This window comes from Lycium barbarum, chromosome 3, assembly GCF_019175385.1.
Source record: "Lycium barbarum isolate Lr01 chromosome 3, ASM1917538v2, whole genome shotgun sequence".
Taxonomy (NCBI): domain Eukaryota; kingdom Viridiplantae; phylum Streptophyta; class Magnoliopsida; order Solanales; family Solanaceae; genus Lycium; species Lycium barbarum.
Window position 1 is genome coordinate 19,169,817 of NC_083339.1, and position 13,366 is coordinate 19,183,182.

Genomic DNA, 13,366 nt, shown 5'->3' on the forward strand with positions numbered 1-13,366 from the left:
CCCGTGTATCCCTTCGTACTAGTAGTCGCAGTTTTGATCTATAGTCTATTGGCATTTGGTTCTTGCTACTATATGTTGTTTCTTGTACTTCAATTATCTTATTTATCTGTGGTAGCTAATGCTTATTTTTCTCTATCATGACTTTTTCGCTTTCTTCAGTTTCATTTTCATATTGCTTTAAACTGTTTGTGCTTATCTAACCTTTTCTCGTCATGTTTTTTCTTGAGCCGAGGGTCTTTTGGAAATATCCTCCCTATCTTCCAAGATAGGATTAAGGTCTGCGTATACTTTACCCTCTCCAGACTTCACATTGTGGGATTTCACTGGGTATGTTGTTGTTGTACTTATCCTATGCTACTATTTCTTTTGTTTAAAAGCACTATTATAGCCCACTTTTTTAACAAGTATAAGAGTACCATTATAGCTGTTGAGCAATTATACAGTATGTGGTGAAGTGTAAATAATCTTTTTCATAGGAATCCAAGGGTCTCTCTCCTAAACCAACCAACATGGAATCCCAACATTTGGAGTCATAGTGCAGATAACAGCACTACACTATGCAGAGTAATTTAGCATGAGTTATCCGTGTATTGACAATTTGGTATCTGTTTCTATATAGAGAAATTTAGATTACGTACTTCACCAGCCTTTTGCACCATTTGACATTCCCAGAATTTAGTGTCATGATCGGCACTGCCGGTGAGAAAACTTGTTCCATCTGGAGTTAAACTGGTGAGAAAACCTGTTCCATCTGGAATTAGAGCAATTGACTGAACAGCACCACCATGGGCTTCCACTACTTCCACACAAGTACCGCTTCTAACGTTAATAAATTCCAGGGTCCCACCTTTTGTACCAACCTTGGAGCAAATAGTCCACAGAGACCGTATCCTTAATCAATTGTGTGGAGGCAAGAACCAGTAGTAGGGTTCCATATTTTAATTGAACTGTGACTAGTCGACATCAAAAGAATGTTATCTGAGCTGAGAGTAACACTTCTGACAACAGCACGATGCCCCTGAAGCTCAATAGCACTCAATTTAGTAGCTGAACTCCTTTCTATAGCATGAAATTCAAATAAATTACAACGACAATGCTAAGGTAGCCAGTGAATTTTTTGAAGTAGCTGGTGAGAAAGAAATTGAGGAGATCTTCTTTCCAGCCTGTAGAGTCTGATGAAGCTTGAAGATAACCAGAACTGTAACAACAGGATTGCTGCCTCCTTCAGCTCCTATATTTGCCTCTCCTTTTTCCGTTGCCTTAAGGCCTTCTTTGGCAACTTTCTTCTGCTTCTTTCTACTGACTCTTCTTTTCGCTTTGCGTTTAGATTCAGACTCGTCCAACACACGGAATATTTCCACCATCTTCCCTGCAACTTGACAAGCCAGCATGTCTCCAGACTTGTTATACCTCACTACTGCAACTCTATCCTTGCTTTGGCATTGAATTTCACCAAATGACTTCAGTACCTCCCATTTGTTTTCAGTAGGCATGTACTTACTTACATTTGTTTCGCTTTTGTTAGCAATCAATTTTTGTTTTCAGTAGGCAAGTAATTATTTACATTTGTTTCGCTTTTGTTAGCAATCAATTGTCCATCAGCTAAATCACGCTTTATTGTGGAAAAGCGAAGCTCGGGGTCAGGAGAACCAGTGACTAGATATCTTTCCTCAGGATCAATATCTATGGACCAAATTTCAGTATGATGGCCACTTATAATCTGCATGCAATGTTGAATATCAAGATCCCATACCCTTCAAATTGGTCCTTAGAAGTCGTTACCAGTTTTTTGCCAGAATCTAAGAAAACAAGATCAGTAACCTGCAACACATATGGCAGTAGAACAAAATTATTTACCTGCAACACATATGGCAATGGAACAAAATTAGAATTTCATAAGTAACTCATAATGAAGTCAGAAATGTAAAAATACGTTATCCCTAGATTGAAGATAGTATGAACCTAATCTCGATGTCCCGAAGGCGAAACAGGCCCGTCTCACCCACCACATCCCATAAAATAACGTCATTATCTATGCATCCAGATGCTAGTAATGATCCAAGCTTATTGTATCGAAGGTCCGTCATAGCCCCTTTATGCCCATTCAGTGTGGTTTCACATATCCCTTTCTCGGAATCCCAGATTCTAATGCTTCCTTCAGCATAACCACTTGCTATCTGCAATTAAGTCCAATTTATCACTACTAAAGGGCAGCCCGGTGCACTAAGCTCTCGCTATGCACGGGGTCCGGGGAAGGGCCGGACCACAAGGGTCTATTGTACGCAGCCTTACCTTGCATTTCTGCAAGAGGCTATTTCCACGGCTCGAACCCGTGACCTCCTGGTCACATGACAACAATTTTACCAGTTACGCCAAGGCTCCCCTCCAATTTATCACTACTAAAACCATGAAAACAAATCATAAGTTTCACAACCTTTTCCTATGAAATAACCACTATAAGAAACAAATATATTAAGTCTGACCCACAAACAGAAACACCAAAACATTGACCTCAGAACACATCTCGACATTTAGCTTTCCTGCTTCCCTACACCCAAATTATTTTCTATAATTTAGATATAACTCTTAGACAAAGGAGTAACATGACTACAGAACCTATATCAATACAAAATAAATCATATATGAAAACTATTTAATAATAGAGAAGTTCATTGTTTCCAGTTTCGAAACTCAATGGATAATGTAATTTCTTGTGTACGCTTCTCCACGTATATACCAGAGTTGGTTTACCAATCTTGACCCGAACACGTGATGTGTCCATACAACACGTCATGCACTGTACACCACCTTTACAGTTGAACAAAATCCCTAGGGGCATACAGGAATAATTACCGGGAAAAAAATCATATTTGAAATAATATTTCCCCATTTACTATACCTGTATCAGAACTTATCCAAAAATTAAAATCAATCAATCAAATACACCTCAAGACCAGACTAGTTAAGATTGATTATATGAAACCTTCGAAGTTCATTCTGCTTATTTGGACCCATTTCATTCCACTACTCAATAAAACCTAGAAACACATTACCTAATGTAAGTGAAAAAATAACAAGTAATAACTCTCAAACTAGTTGGCATAGCCTGCCACATAGACTGCTTGAACCAAGCTTTTATTAAGACATGCATATTTTCCTCCCCCATTGCTAGTAGAGTGTTTGCTTTCATTGTGTGATTGTCTTAGCTACAGTTTAGGTCATTCGCATTTTCGAAACTTGACGGAGCTCATTTGTGCTTTTATTATTTTCCTAAAAAAAATAGGTGAAAAAAATATTCTAATTAGCGTGACAACTGGGGTTCGATCCTGGGTCACGTGTAAGGAAAACAACAATAATAACCAACACACCACAGACACGCCTTTGTTCGTTGGCATGCACAATTAAATATATAATAGTTTTTCAAGGTACATACACAAATATACACATAATTTTTTCCGAAGTTAACGAGTGCCCGTGCACTCTGACCCTTCCATGTGGTTCTGCCTCTGTGTAGCGCAATACCACTAACCTCAAAAAGATAGAATTCCTAATAGGTTTTATTCATCTTTATCCTATGATTTTTATTGATACTGGGAACATTTAAGAAGTAGCATTGATTCTGGAAAGAGGGCTTTCCTGGTTCTATCTGGGGAGGGGAGGGGGGGGGGGGGGGGGGGGGGGGGGTGGAGCGCGTTTGGTTGTTCGGTTCGGTTTTCTCAAACTTCAGTTTGGTTTTTTAGTTTCGATTTTTTGAAAGTGGACACCGAACATCGCACCAAACTAATTCGATTTTTTAAAGTTCGATTCGGTTCGATTTCCATTTTTTCTAGTTCGGTTTTTCTAGCTTAAGCACCAACAAGACACTGCGTAAAAAAATATACATCTATCCATAGATTTTAGCGTGCATGAAGTTCATGTCACATACTAGTGTTGAATTATGAGTTTACAAGATGAGAAATAGTAACTATGCTTTAATAAGATGCCCTTGAATTGCACAATAGTTTCTATTCCATACAGCTATGGCATGGAAATTTAGTGCATCAGTTTCATAAACTTCTTGAAAATCATTTTACAAAATGAAGTTGCAGACAACCAAGATTAAAATGAAATTTCTGGAGCATCACGCTTACAATTCTATTGGTAATGTTTGATGACAATGAATACTTATGAAACATGAAATATTTGTATAACAGGCAGCAATAGTCTTACAAACTAGGGGTGGACGTTCGGTTCTTCGATTTTTTGGTTCGGTTTTCTCAAATTTCAGTTCAATTTTTTTAATTTTGGTATTTTGAAAGTAGACACCGAACACCGCACCAAACTAATTCGGTTCGGTTCGGTTTGATTCAGTTCGGTCTGATTTTTCGATTTTCGATATTTATGCCCACCCCCAATTCTATCTAGGGGTGGCAATTTGAATCCATATTTAGAAAATTAGTCCATTTAACCCATATTTTAGTGAGTTGGTCACTCATATTTCAGGTGGGTAAATATGGGCTAAATAGCTCTTTTTAACCCATAAAAATATGGGTAAAATATGGATATCCATATAAGAACACACTACACCCAATAACAACTCATTTTGAAAATGAGAAATTTCTTTCTTACCTCCCACCCAACCATTACCCCACCACCCACCCCGCCATGCCCCACCCTCCCCCCCCCCCCCAATATTTTCTATTAATTTATTTGACTTCTTTTAAAAAAAATATATAAAAAGTGAGAAATTTTTTCTTAACTTCCCCCTCACCCCCCCCCCCCCCCCCCTCTTCCCCAATTTTTTTAAATTTCATATACTTTATTTTACTTTTATAAAAATTTTAAAAATGAGATTTTTTTTTCTATTTCTAGATAGAACTAGGGGTGGGCATAAATATCGAAAACCGAAAAATCAGACCGAACCGAATTTTAAGAAATCGAACTGAACCGAACCGAATTAGTTTGGTGCGGTGTTCGGTGTCTACTTTCAAAATACCAAAATTAAAAAAAAAAATGAACTGAAATTTGAGAAAACCGAACCGAAAAACCGAAGAACCAAATGCCGACCCCTAGTTTGTAAGACTATTGCTGCCTGTTATACAAATATTTCATGTTTCATAAGTATTTATTATCATCAAACATTACTAATAGAATTGTAAGCGTGATGTTCCAGAAATTTCATTTTAATCTTGGTTGTCTGCAGCTTCATTTTGTAAAATGATTTTCAAGAAGTTTATGAAGCTGATGCATTAAATTTCCATGCCATAGCTTTATGGAATAGAAACTATTGTGCAATTCAAGGGCATCTTATTAAAGCAAAGTTACTATTTCTCATCTTGTAAACTCATAATTCAACACTAATATGTGACATGAACTTCATGCACGCTAAAATCTATGAATAGATGTATATTTTTTTATGCAGTGTCTTGTTGGTGCTTAAGCTAGAAAAACCGAAACCGAACCGAACCGAATTTTAAAAAACCGAATTAAACCGAATAAGTTTGGTGCGATGTTTTGTGTCCACTTTCAAAAAATCGAAACTAAAAAACCAAATCGAAGTTTGAGAAAACCGAAGCGAAGAACCGAAACCCCCCCCCCCCCCCCCCCCCCAGATAGAACCAGGAAAAATCTCTTTCCATCTAACAGAATCAATGCTACTTCTTAAATGTTCCCAATATTCATAAAAATCATAGGATAAAGATGAATAAAACCTATTAGGAATTCTATCTTTTGAGGATAGTGGTATTGCGCTACACAAGGGCAGACCCACATGGAATGGTCGGAGTGCACGGGCACTCGTTAACTTCGGAAAAAATTATGTGTATATTTGTGTATATACCTTGAAAAACTACTATATATTTAATTGTGCATTCCAACAAATGAAGGTGTGTCTGTGGCGCGTGGGTTACTATTGTTGTTTTCCTTACACGTGACCTAGGATCGAACCCCAGTGTAACTTTAATTAGAATATTTTTTTCGCCTATTTTTAGGAAAACAATAAAAGCACAAATGAGCTCTGTCAAGTTTCAAACCTGCAGTTAAAACATTTTGCAAAGCCTTAGCCACTACGCTATTCTTTCATTTACTTCACTGTGTTAAATTTTATTTATTATTTAAAAATTATATTTGGCCTATATACTTGTATTTTCGCTACTCATACGCTATTAGTGACTGGGCCGACGGAATATTATCCTTCAGTCGTCATTGATTTTTTTTTATTTTTTTTTTGGGTATTAATGTTAAGATAATGGTGCCCCCACTATCTTAAAATCCTAGGTCCGCCTCTGATGCTACGAAATCCTCCCTCCATACCATGACCACGGAGTCTTACAAGACTTAGACAGCTTCGAGGTTCAAATAAAATAGCGTGAGTTTTAAAAGTGTTAGAGCTCACCTTTGGTCGGTCTCACGTCTTCCATCCTCCACTTAGTTGTCTCTGACATTATAAATAACAAGTACAACAAAAAAAAAGGAAGGAAAGAGAGATTTACATGGGATGATGAAGAAGAGGAAGCAGTTGAAGTAGCGGCAAAGGAAGGTCCTTTTTTCGAGTTAGATGACAAAGCTAGAGTTTTGGTCCAAACACTGATACAAGTTAGAATTTGGGTAAGAAATCTAGCTAAAACTAAGCTAAACTAAAGCTATGCTAAAAGAGTTAAAAAATGGATTTTCATTGATAACTTCAAATGTGTACAAAACAAGGCATTAAAACACTACAAAGTAAGAAACCCTGTTCCTATAGAAATGACAATATTATCCTTCACTAAACTAAAGTAGGGTGCCAAAGAAATAAAATAGAAAATTAGAAATAAACCGTAAAGAATAGAACTTAGAGTAAATTGCATATCGTATCAGATCTCCCGCCTTAAAATCACCCTTGTCCTCAAGGGTGTTGAATGCCACCGGGATCAAATGAAAACTGTGTAGAGTTGTTGTATATAAAAGTTCATGTCCTTGAATCAATGTTCATTTTCTTCACTGTAGGCATAGTATGATTCTGTGTCGGCATCAATAGTTCATTTGCAAAAGAAGAGTCCAATGGCCTTGAACTCAACTGAATAGGAAACATTTCATACACCTTGTGCGACTTTTCACCACTGAACACCTCAAAGTAATCTAGGATGCCAATTACTTTTAAATGGAAAGAAGTTGGCAAAATCTCATGTGAGTACTTGAGACTAAGAGAACCATCATCTTCATAACAAAAACCACTGTATGACTTACCATAGTTGCAACAAGAGAATCAACTCCAATAACCTTCTGTACTGAATGATTGGCATGTACAGCTTCATCTTGAATTACAGTTAGCATTGGAGTGTGCCCCCAGTGTCTCCATCAATCCGACAACCATTGTGACTACTGTACATCAGGTAGTTTGTAAGGATGTGCAGTAAACATGTCATATGTGAAAACATAAAACCTCTCTAGCTATATTCCTCCAACTTAGTAAACAACTTGTTGAGAAGAACCATTTTCCCAGCAATTGCTAGGAGATACAATCCCGTTTTATATGGAGAATTATGCGGAGAATTACAACATTTTTGGACTAGCAAGGCGCGTCTGCTCTCCTCTAAAATTAACCTCAAGATTTTTCTACAATAGAGCCCTACAGTAATGTTTCTGAATTTGGCACATACCGATATCGATAATTGTTTCCATCTTTGGAGGCAAACCTTTCTCAACATCGGACTCGAATCTCCTGAGAAGAAATGAATGCAGGATCATACAAATCTGCCAGCCCACCTTCCGCTGGTCATTCTCACCAGAAATTTGAAACCACTCATAGAATGTCTCGACTGAGCTAAAGATCTCAAGCAACAAAAAGTTCTGAAGTGCCCAAAGTTCATGAAGATTATTCAGACATGACGTCCTTGTGATCAACAACCTATAATTAGTATTGCGGAGCATCATGGTTTTGGAAAGAAGAGAGCTCCCATTATTGATCCCAGGTGCAGCAGGAAGTCCAGCAAGATCATGCTTCATGTATTCAAATTTGAGCTATAAACTGACTGAAATCGAGTATGTGACAAAGTCTCATAAGTTCCACCACCTGGAAACTCTTGCATAAGAGGTAAAATGCTCTCTCATGGAATCACTCGCAGAATGAAGCAATTCTACCTCCGCGATTACAACAACATTAATCTCAGCAACATAACCCACAACACGTGAAAGAATACGAATCATAACAATCTCAGCACCACCTCTGTCACAACCACTGGTTGCACCCCTACTTGCTGATGTTGCACTATTTCCATGGGAAACAATTAAAACCAAATGCATCACCTTTTCGTTTAACTTTTCAAAAACCATGTAAGTTGCATTCAATATCATACAACTGGAGCACATGGTTATTGCTGCATTAACAACAGATGAATCATCTCTTAAATTTATTTCCATAGATTGAGCATTTTCTTGAGAAACCATCCTAATGCAACTGAACAAAGTGAAATATAAAGGTCTCAACTCCCTAAGATCATGAAGCCAATCAACAAAGTCAACATTACAGTCACCACAGCCTAGCAGGCCTAACAAGCTACTGTCAACTTCCCTTCCCAACATATCACCAAGAGCAAAAGCTATTAAACTACTATGCAAAAATAGCCACTCTTCCCTTACTAACTTAACAAGAGAATGTACCTTGCTAGACTTCGTGACTGCGTTATATGCGCCATCAGTAACACCATTAGTAGCAAGATAGTTTTGAGCTTGCCGAATTATAATTGATAATGGTGAATGTTCAGTCTTGTTATCAATATTGAATCTGTAAGCATTGTCAACATTTCGACTCTCCAAATCAAATCCATCCCTAGTAGATGAATTCATTACTGGCTCCAACAGCATCTTGAGAGCAGGACACTCTTGCCCTTTTAGAGGTTCAACTTCTCCAGATCTATCTTCCTCTTGTGAGACTTGTAGTATACCAAAACTCTTTGATTCTGGTCTGGTGTCTTCCGTTCTCATATTCTCCAGTTGGCCAATTTTATAATGATTCTTCCCTGAAGAATTTATGACCAGATGAGCTCCTCCACCACTGTATCTCTGAGCTTGGACTTCCCCTATTGAAGATGTAACACAATATCTGGTCTCAATGCAATTTAACACATCTTTGACCTTCTCAACAACGGAACATGTATTGTCACCCATTGCTTCTCAGTTTCCACGAAATCTCCACAAACATCTAGTTTGTCAACATAGCTCACTGCCTCACTAGTTAGCATTTCATCAAACACCATATGCTCTTCTTCTAGAATATCTATTTTGGTATACATAGCAAGAGGTGAAGAACCCATAAACATTTTGCTCTCCATTTTTCGTGAGTTCATCCACAACGAGTCTCCTCCTCAAATGATCTCCCTATAGGTAGTAGATTGGTGACAGCAATCGAATGTGCTACTACTACCAGAATTCATGGACTCAACTTGTAAATCAAGGTCATTAAGCTCTCTTTCAATTCTGGTTGTAGCTCAAGAGACTTCACTTCAGGAGTTAATGTGCTGAAAGGGCCAGCTACCTTTCTCATCAAACATCTTGTGCTCGGGAGAGAGGAATGTTTCTCCACTTTCGAATGCAAAGGGCCAGCTACCTCTCTTATTGGCATTTCATCAAACCACTTGACGAATGTTTTTCCTCTTTTGATAGCTCATATTCCGAAATAGCAGATTTAATGAGATTGTCGGTGATAAAAACATCGTTTAGTATTTCATCTGTATGAAGGGAGGTGTTATCGTTGATAACCATCGGGATCACTTCATCAATCGGATAACCAATTGGGTAAGAATCAGTTATGGTCGTGCTACTAGGAGGATATTTGTGCCGGAGAAGGAAGTTGGGTTGTTGTCATAGTAGAAATTCATAGCACTCGCGCCTTCGGAAACCATGCCGGCTCTCTGAAAATTCGAGGATGCGAAGATAAGGGGTAGATTGGCAGCTCGCGGCTTGCAAGGATGATGGTGTGAGCTGAAATTAAAGGATATCTTTGTTTGAACTGCTGCTGATACCCAGTATAGCAAGCTCCATATCCGCTGTTACCATAACGATTGTCAGCTTAATAGGTTGCATTCCCACCATAATTATGCCATAGATTTGCAGCTCCATCGTCGGTAATAACGACTTTCAATATGATCAGAGTATAATTTAGAATTTGGGCAAGAAATCTTAGCTAAAACTAAACTAAACTAAAGTTATATTAAAAGAGCTAAAAGATGTATTTTCATTGATAATTTCAAACGCGTACAAAATAAGGCATTAAAATGCTACAAGTTAAAACTAAAGTAGGGTGTCAATGAAATAAAATAGAAAATTAGGACTAAATTATAAAGAATAGAACTTAGGCTAAATTGTATATCGTATTAAACACCTTGCCTCACATGCCATACACAAATTTTCTCTAACGCCGCAGCTACCAGGTGTATGCCTAACCTGTCATACGCGATATTTGATTCTCCAGATACTATTAACTTCAAACGACATCGCCGCCTCGTACCTCAGGTAACCATTCACCATTGATTAGATTAATAGACTAGATTAACGTAGGTAAGGTCTGAGATCTGTGTATATTCTATTTTTCACTTTATGAGATTTCACTGAGTATGTTAGATGTTGTTATAGTTGAAACGGGTAGACTAAGGTTTAAACTCTAATTGAGTTTTCTTTTGTATGCTTTTATTTATAGTATTTTTTTCATAATCATAATGCGTGAATCAATTTATTCGTGCCTTAACTAATTGATTAATTTTCTGGGTATCTAATATATTAGTGTCACTTGGCCCATGCTAAGTCCGGGCGGGCCTAATATTACATTAAAAATTAAATTTATAATTACTCTTTCTCCGCTTTGGCATTAAGTTACTAAATTAGTAGTTCGACATGTTCTACAAATTTCTAAAAACTGAAATCACAATAAAAAGTACTTGAAAGTTAAAGAAGAATTTATTTTTTATTTTTAAATAAATGCATGATATAAGAGCTATTCTTTTTTTATTTTATTTCATTGGATACTTTTGAGAATATAGTGTTCAATAATTTAAATTGTACTTTATCATAACTACATGGTGAGAAAATCCTTTCAATGTCCATGGTCAAAGTATGATTTAGAATTTGGGTAAGAAATCTAGCTAAAACTAAGCTAAACTAAAGCTATACTAAAAGACATAAAAGATGAATTTTCATTGATAACTTCAAATGCGCACAAAACAAGGCGTTAAAACACTACAAAGTAAAAAACCTTATTCCTATGGAAATGACAATATTTGTAACACCCTGTACCTTTAAACTAGGCTATATTCGTGATTTGAGACTTAAAAGACCAAATGAGAAGTGTGGGAAATAAATTCGTCTCAGTTCAGCAAAATTCAATTATACGACCAGTTATACAGACCATATAACTTTATACGGCCCGTATAACCAGTCTGTGTTTCGCAGGTGGCAAAATCCCAGTTTCTGCCAAGGGTCTAAAGTTATACGGACCATACTTGTGTCCGTATAATATTATACGGACCGTATTTATAGTAGTGAAACTCAAATGGGAAATTTTCAATTTCTGGAAATTTAATCATTGTTAAATACGGACCGTATAAGTTGACCGTATAATAGCCCGACACAGTTAAGTATAAATACCCCTGTTCAGCCTTTTTATTCTATTTTTCATACTCCCAAGCCCTAGCACAAGGTTGTTGACACCCAATTTTGTCCCGCCTTCCTTCCAAAAAATATTTATTGGCATTTCTAATATTTTTAATAGTCCTTTATACTTTTCCACAATTTTAATTAGTTTTCTATTAATACCGCCATTTATTATCCAATTATGGCCATTGCCTATTATCATTATTACTGTTATTATCGTTATCTTTATCATTATGTTGCTCCCAAACGCACACGCAAGTATTAGTGGTCATACAAGTAATGTAGACTGTTAAGTCCAGATATCGATCCCACAGAGACTTAGATTCTACTGTTAAGCTAATTTAAATTCGAATGAAACAATTCAAGAAAGTGAAAATCAAGAGGTTTGTTGTATTAAACTAAAACTGAAAAGTCAATAATTTGTGATGGGTGTTTTTGTGACTGGGAATATCTTGACAAAGATCGTAAGAATTATCAGATGAGAGAAAGATCTAGGGTCATGGCTTTCGACAATCCAGTTGATCTTCAGACAATTCCACCTATTTTATTTCCTGGGTTACTAGTTGACGGGTTAATTATACTTTATGATATTCTCTCGAACTACTCACAAGCCTATAGATGTTACTATAACGCCTATATCTCTATGGTCATCAAAGGTAACAAGAACACATTTATTTCTCTGTATTCAACTAAGTAGGGCTAAAGAGTATATCTCTATCCTCAGTAGCGAAACGATTAAATCGAACAAACTCTATTTATTCTTAGTACGTACGTGAATTCCCTTTCTCAAGTCCAATTCGCGCACCACAGATAGTGTCTAACTATTGGCCAGATTAAGATCAAGAATAATAAGCAACCCAAAATATGGAAAATCAATAGATAATAATTGTCATCAAACCAACTTTCAAGTCTTTCGCCACAACCCAAGAATTAAGAAGTTTAGCTACTCATGATTCGATCATAAACAAAAAAATTCATGAATAATCTAGGGTTGAAAAAGATGAAAAAGAAAATAAACCTAGAGAGAGAAAATAGAACGGTGGCTTACAAGTCCTTGAATAATCCCAGCACACCGTTCTCAGCTATTAAAACTTCTATATATAGGCTAGGGTAAAAACTAAAAATAAGTAAACCAAATCCTAGTCGAATCGGGACAGCTTTCGCAGAACCCCGCTTTCCTTCCGCATCGCGGAAGGATCGCGCAATGTACTGAGGGTTCTCGCTTTCCTTCCGCATCGCGGAAGGATCGCCTGATGGTATTGCCTGGCTGGTCTTGTTCGTTTTCTTCACGCGATGCGGAAGAAAAGTGGACCCTTCAGTCAAATTATTTTCCTTTTGGTTCGTCCTTTGTGGTCTTTGACTCGTCACCTCGTCTACTCGTCATATGCTCCAAACTCAATCTCTTTAAGCACAGTTTTCCATCGTTTGTCATCGTCGCACCTATACACATGAAATATAACGACATAAGTTCAAATATGACGATTGCATCATGAATTAATCGATAAAAGTCATAAGAATAGGATGTAAAATGACACAAAACATGATATTTGTGCCAAATATCACCACCCCCCACTTAGACTTTGCTCGCCCCCGAGCAAACACAAACCAACACTAGACTATACTTCTAGTTCCACTCATTCAAACAGGTCTGCAATGGGATTCGGCTAGTATGGCTATCTCTAAAGAAAGATTTTCAATACCAAAACAATGACCCAAGTTGCGAAAGCCATGCCAAAGATTTAAAACTTTCAATGTTTGGCACCAA

The 13,366-nt window shown here is 37.1% G+C and overlaps 1 pseudogene; it reads right to left on the minus strand.

Annotated features, from left to right (window-relative positions):
• Positions 1-418: 418 nt before the first annotated feature.
• The window catches only part of LOC132630450 (uncharacterized), a 67,731-nt pseudogene continuing 54,783 nt past the window's right edge, over positions 419-13,366 (minus strand).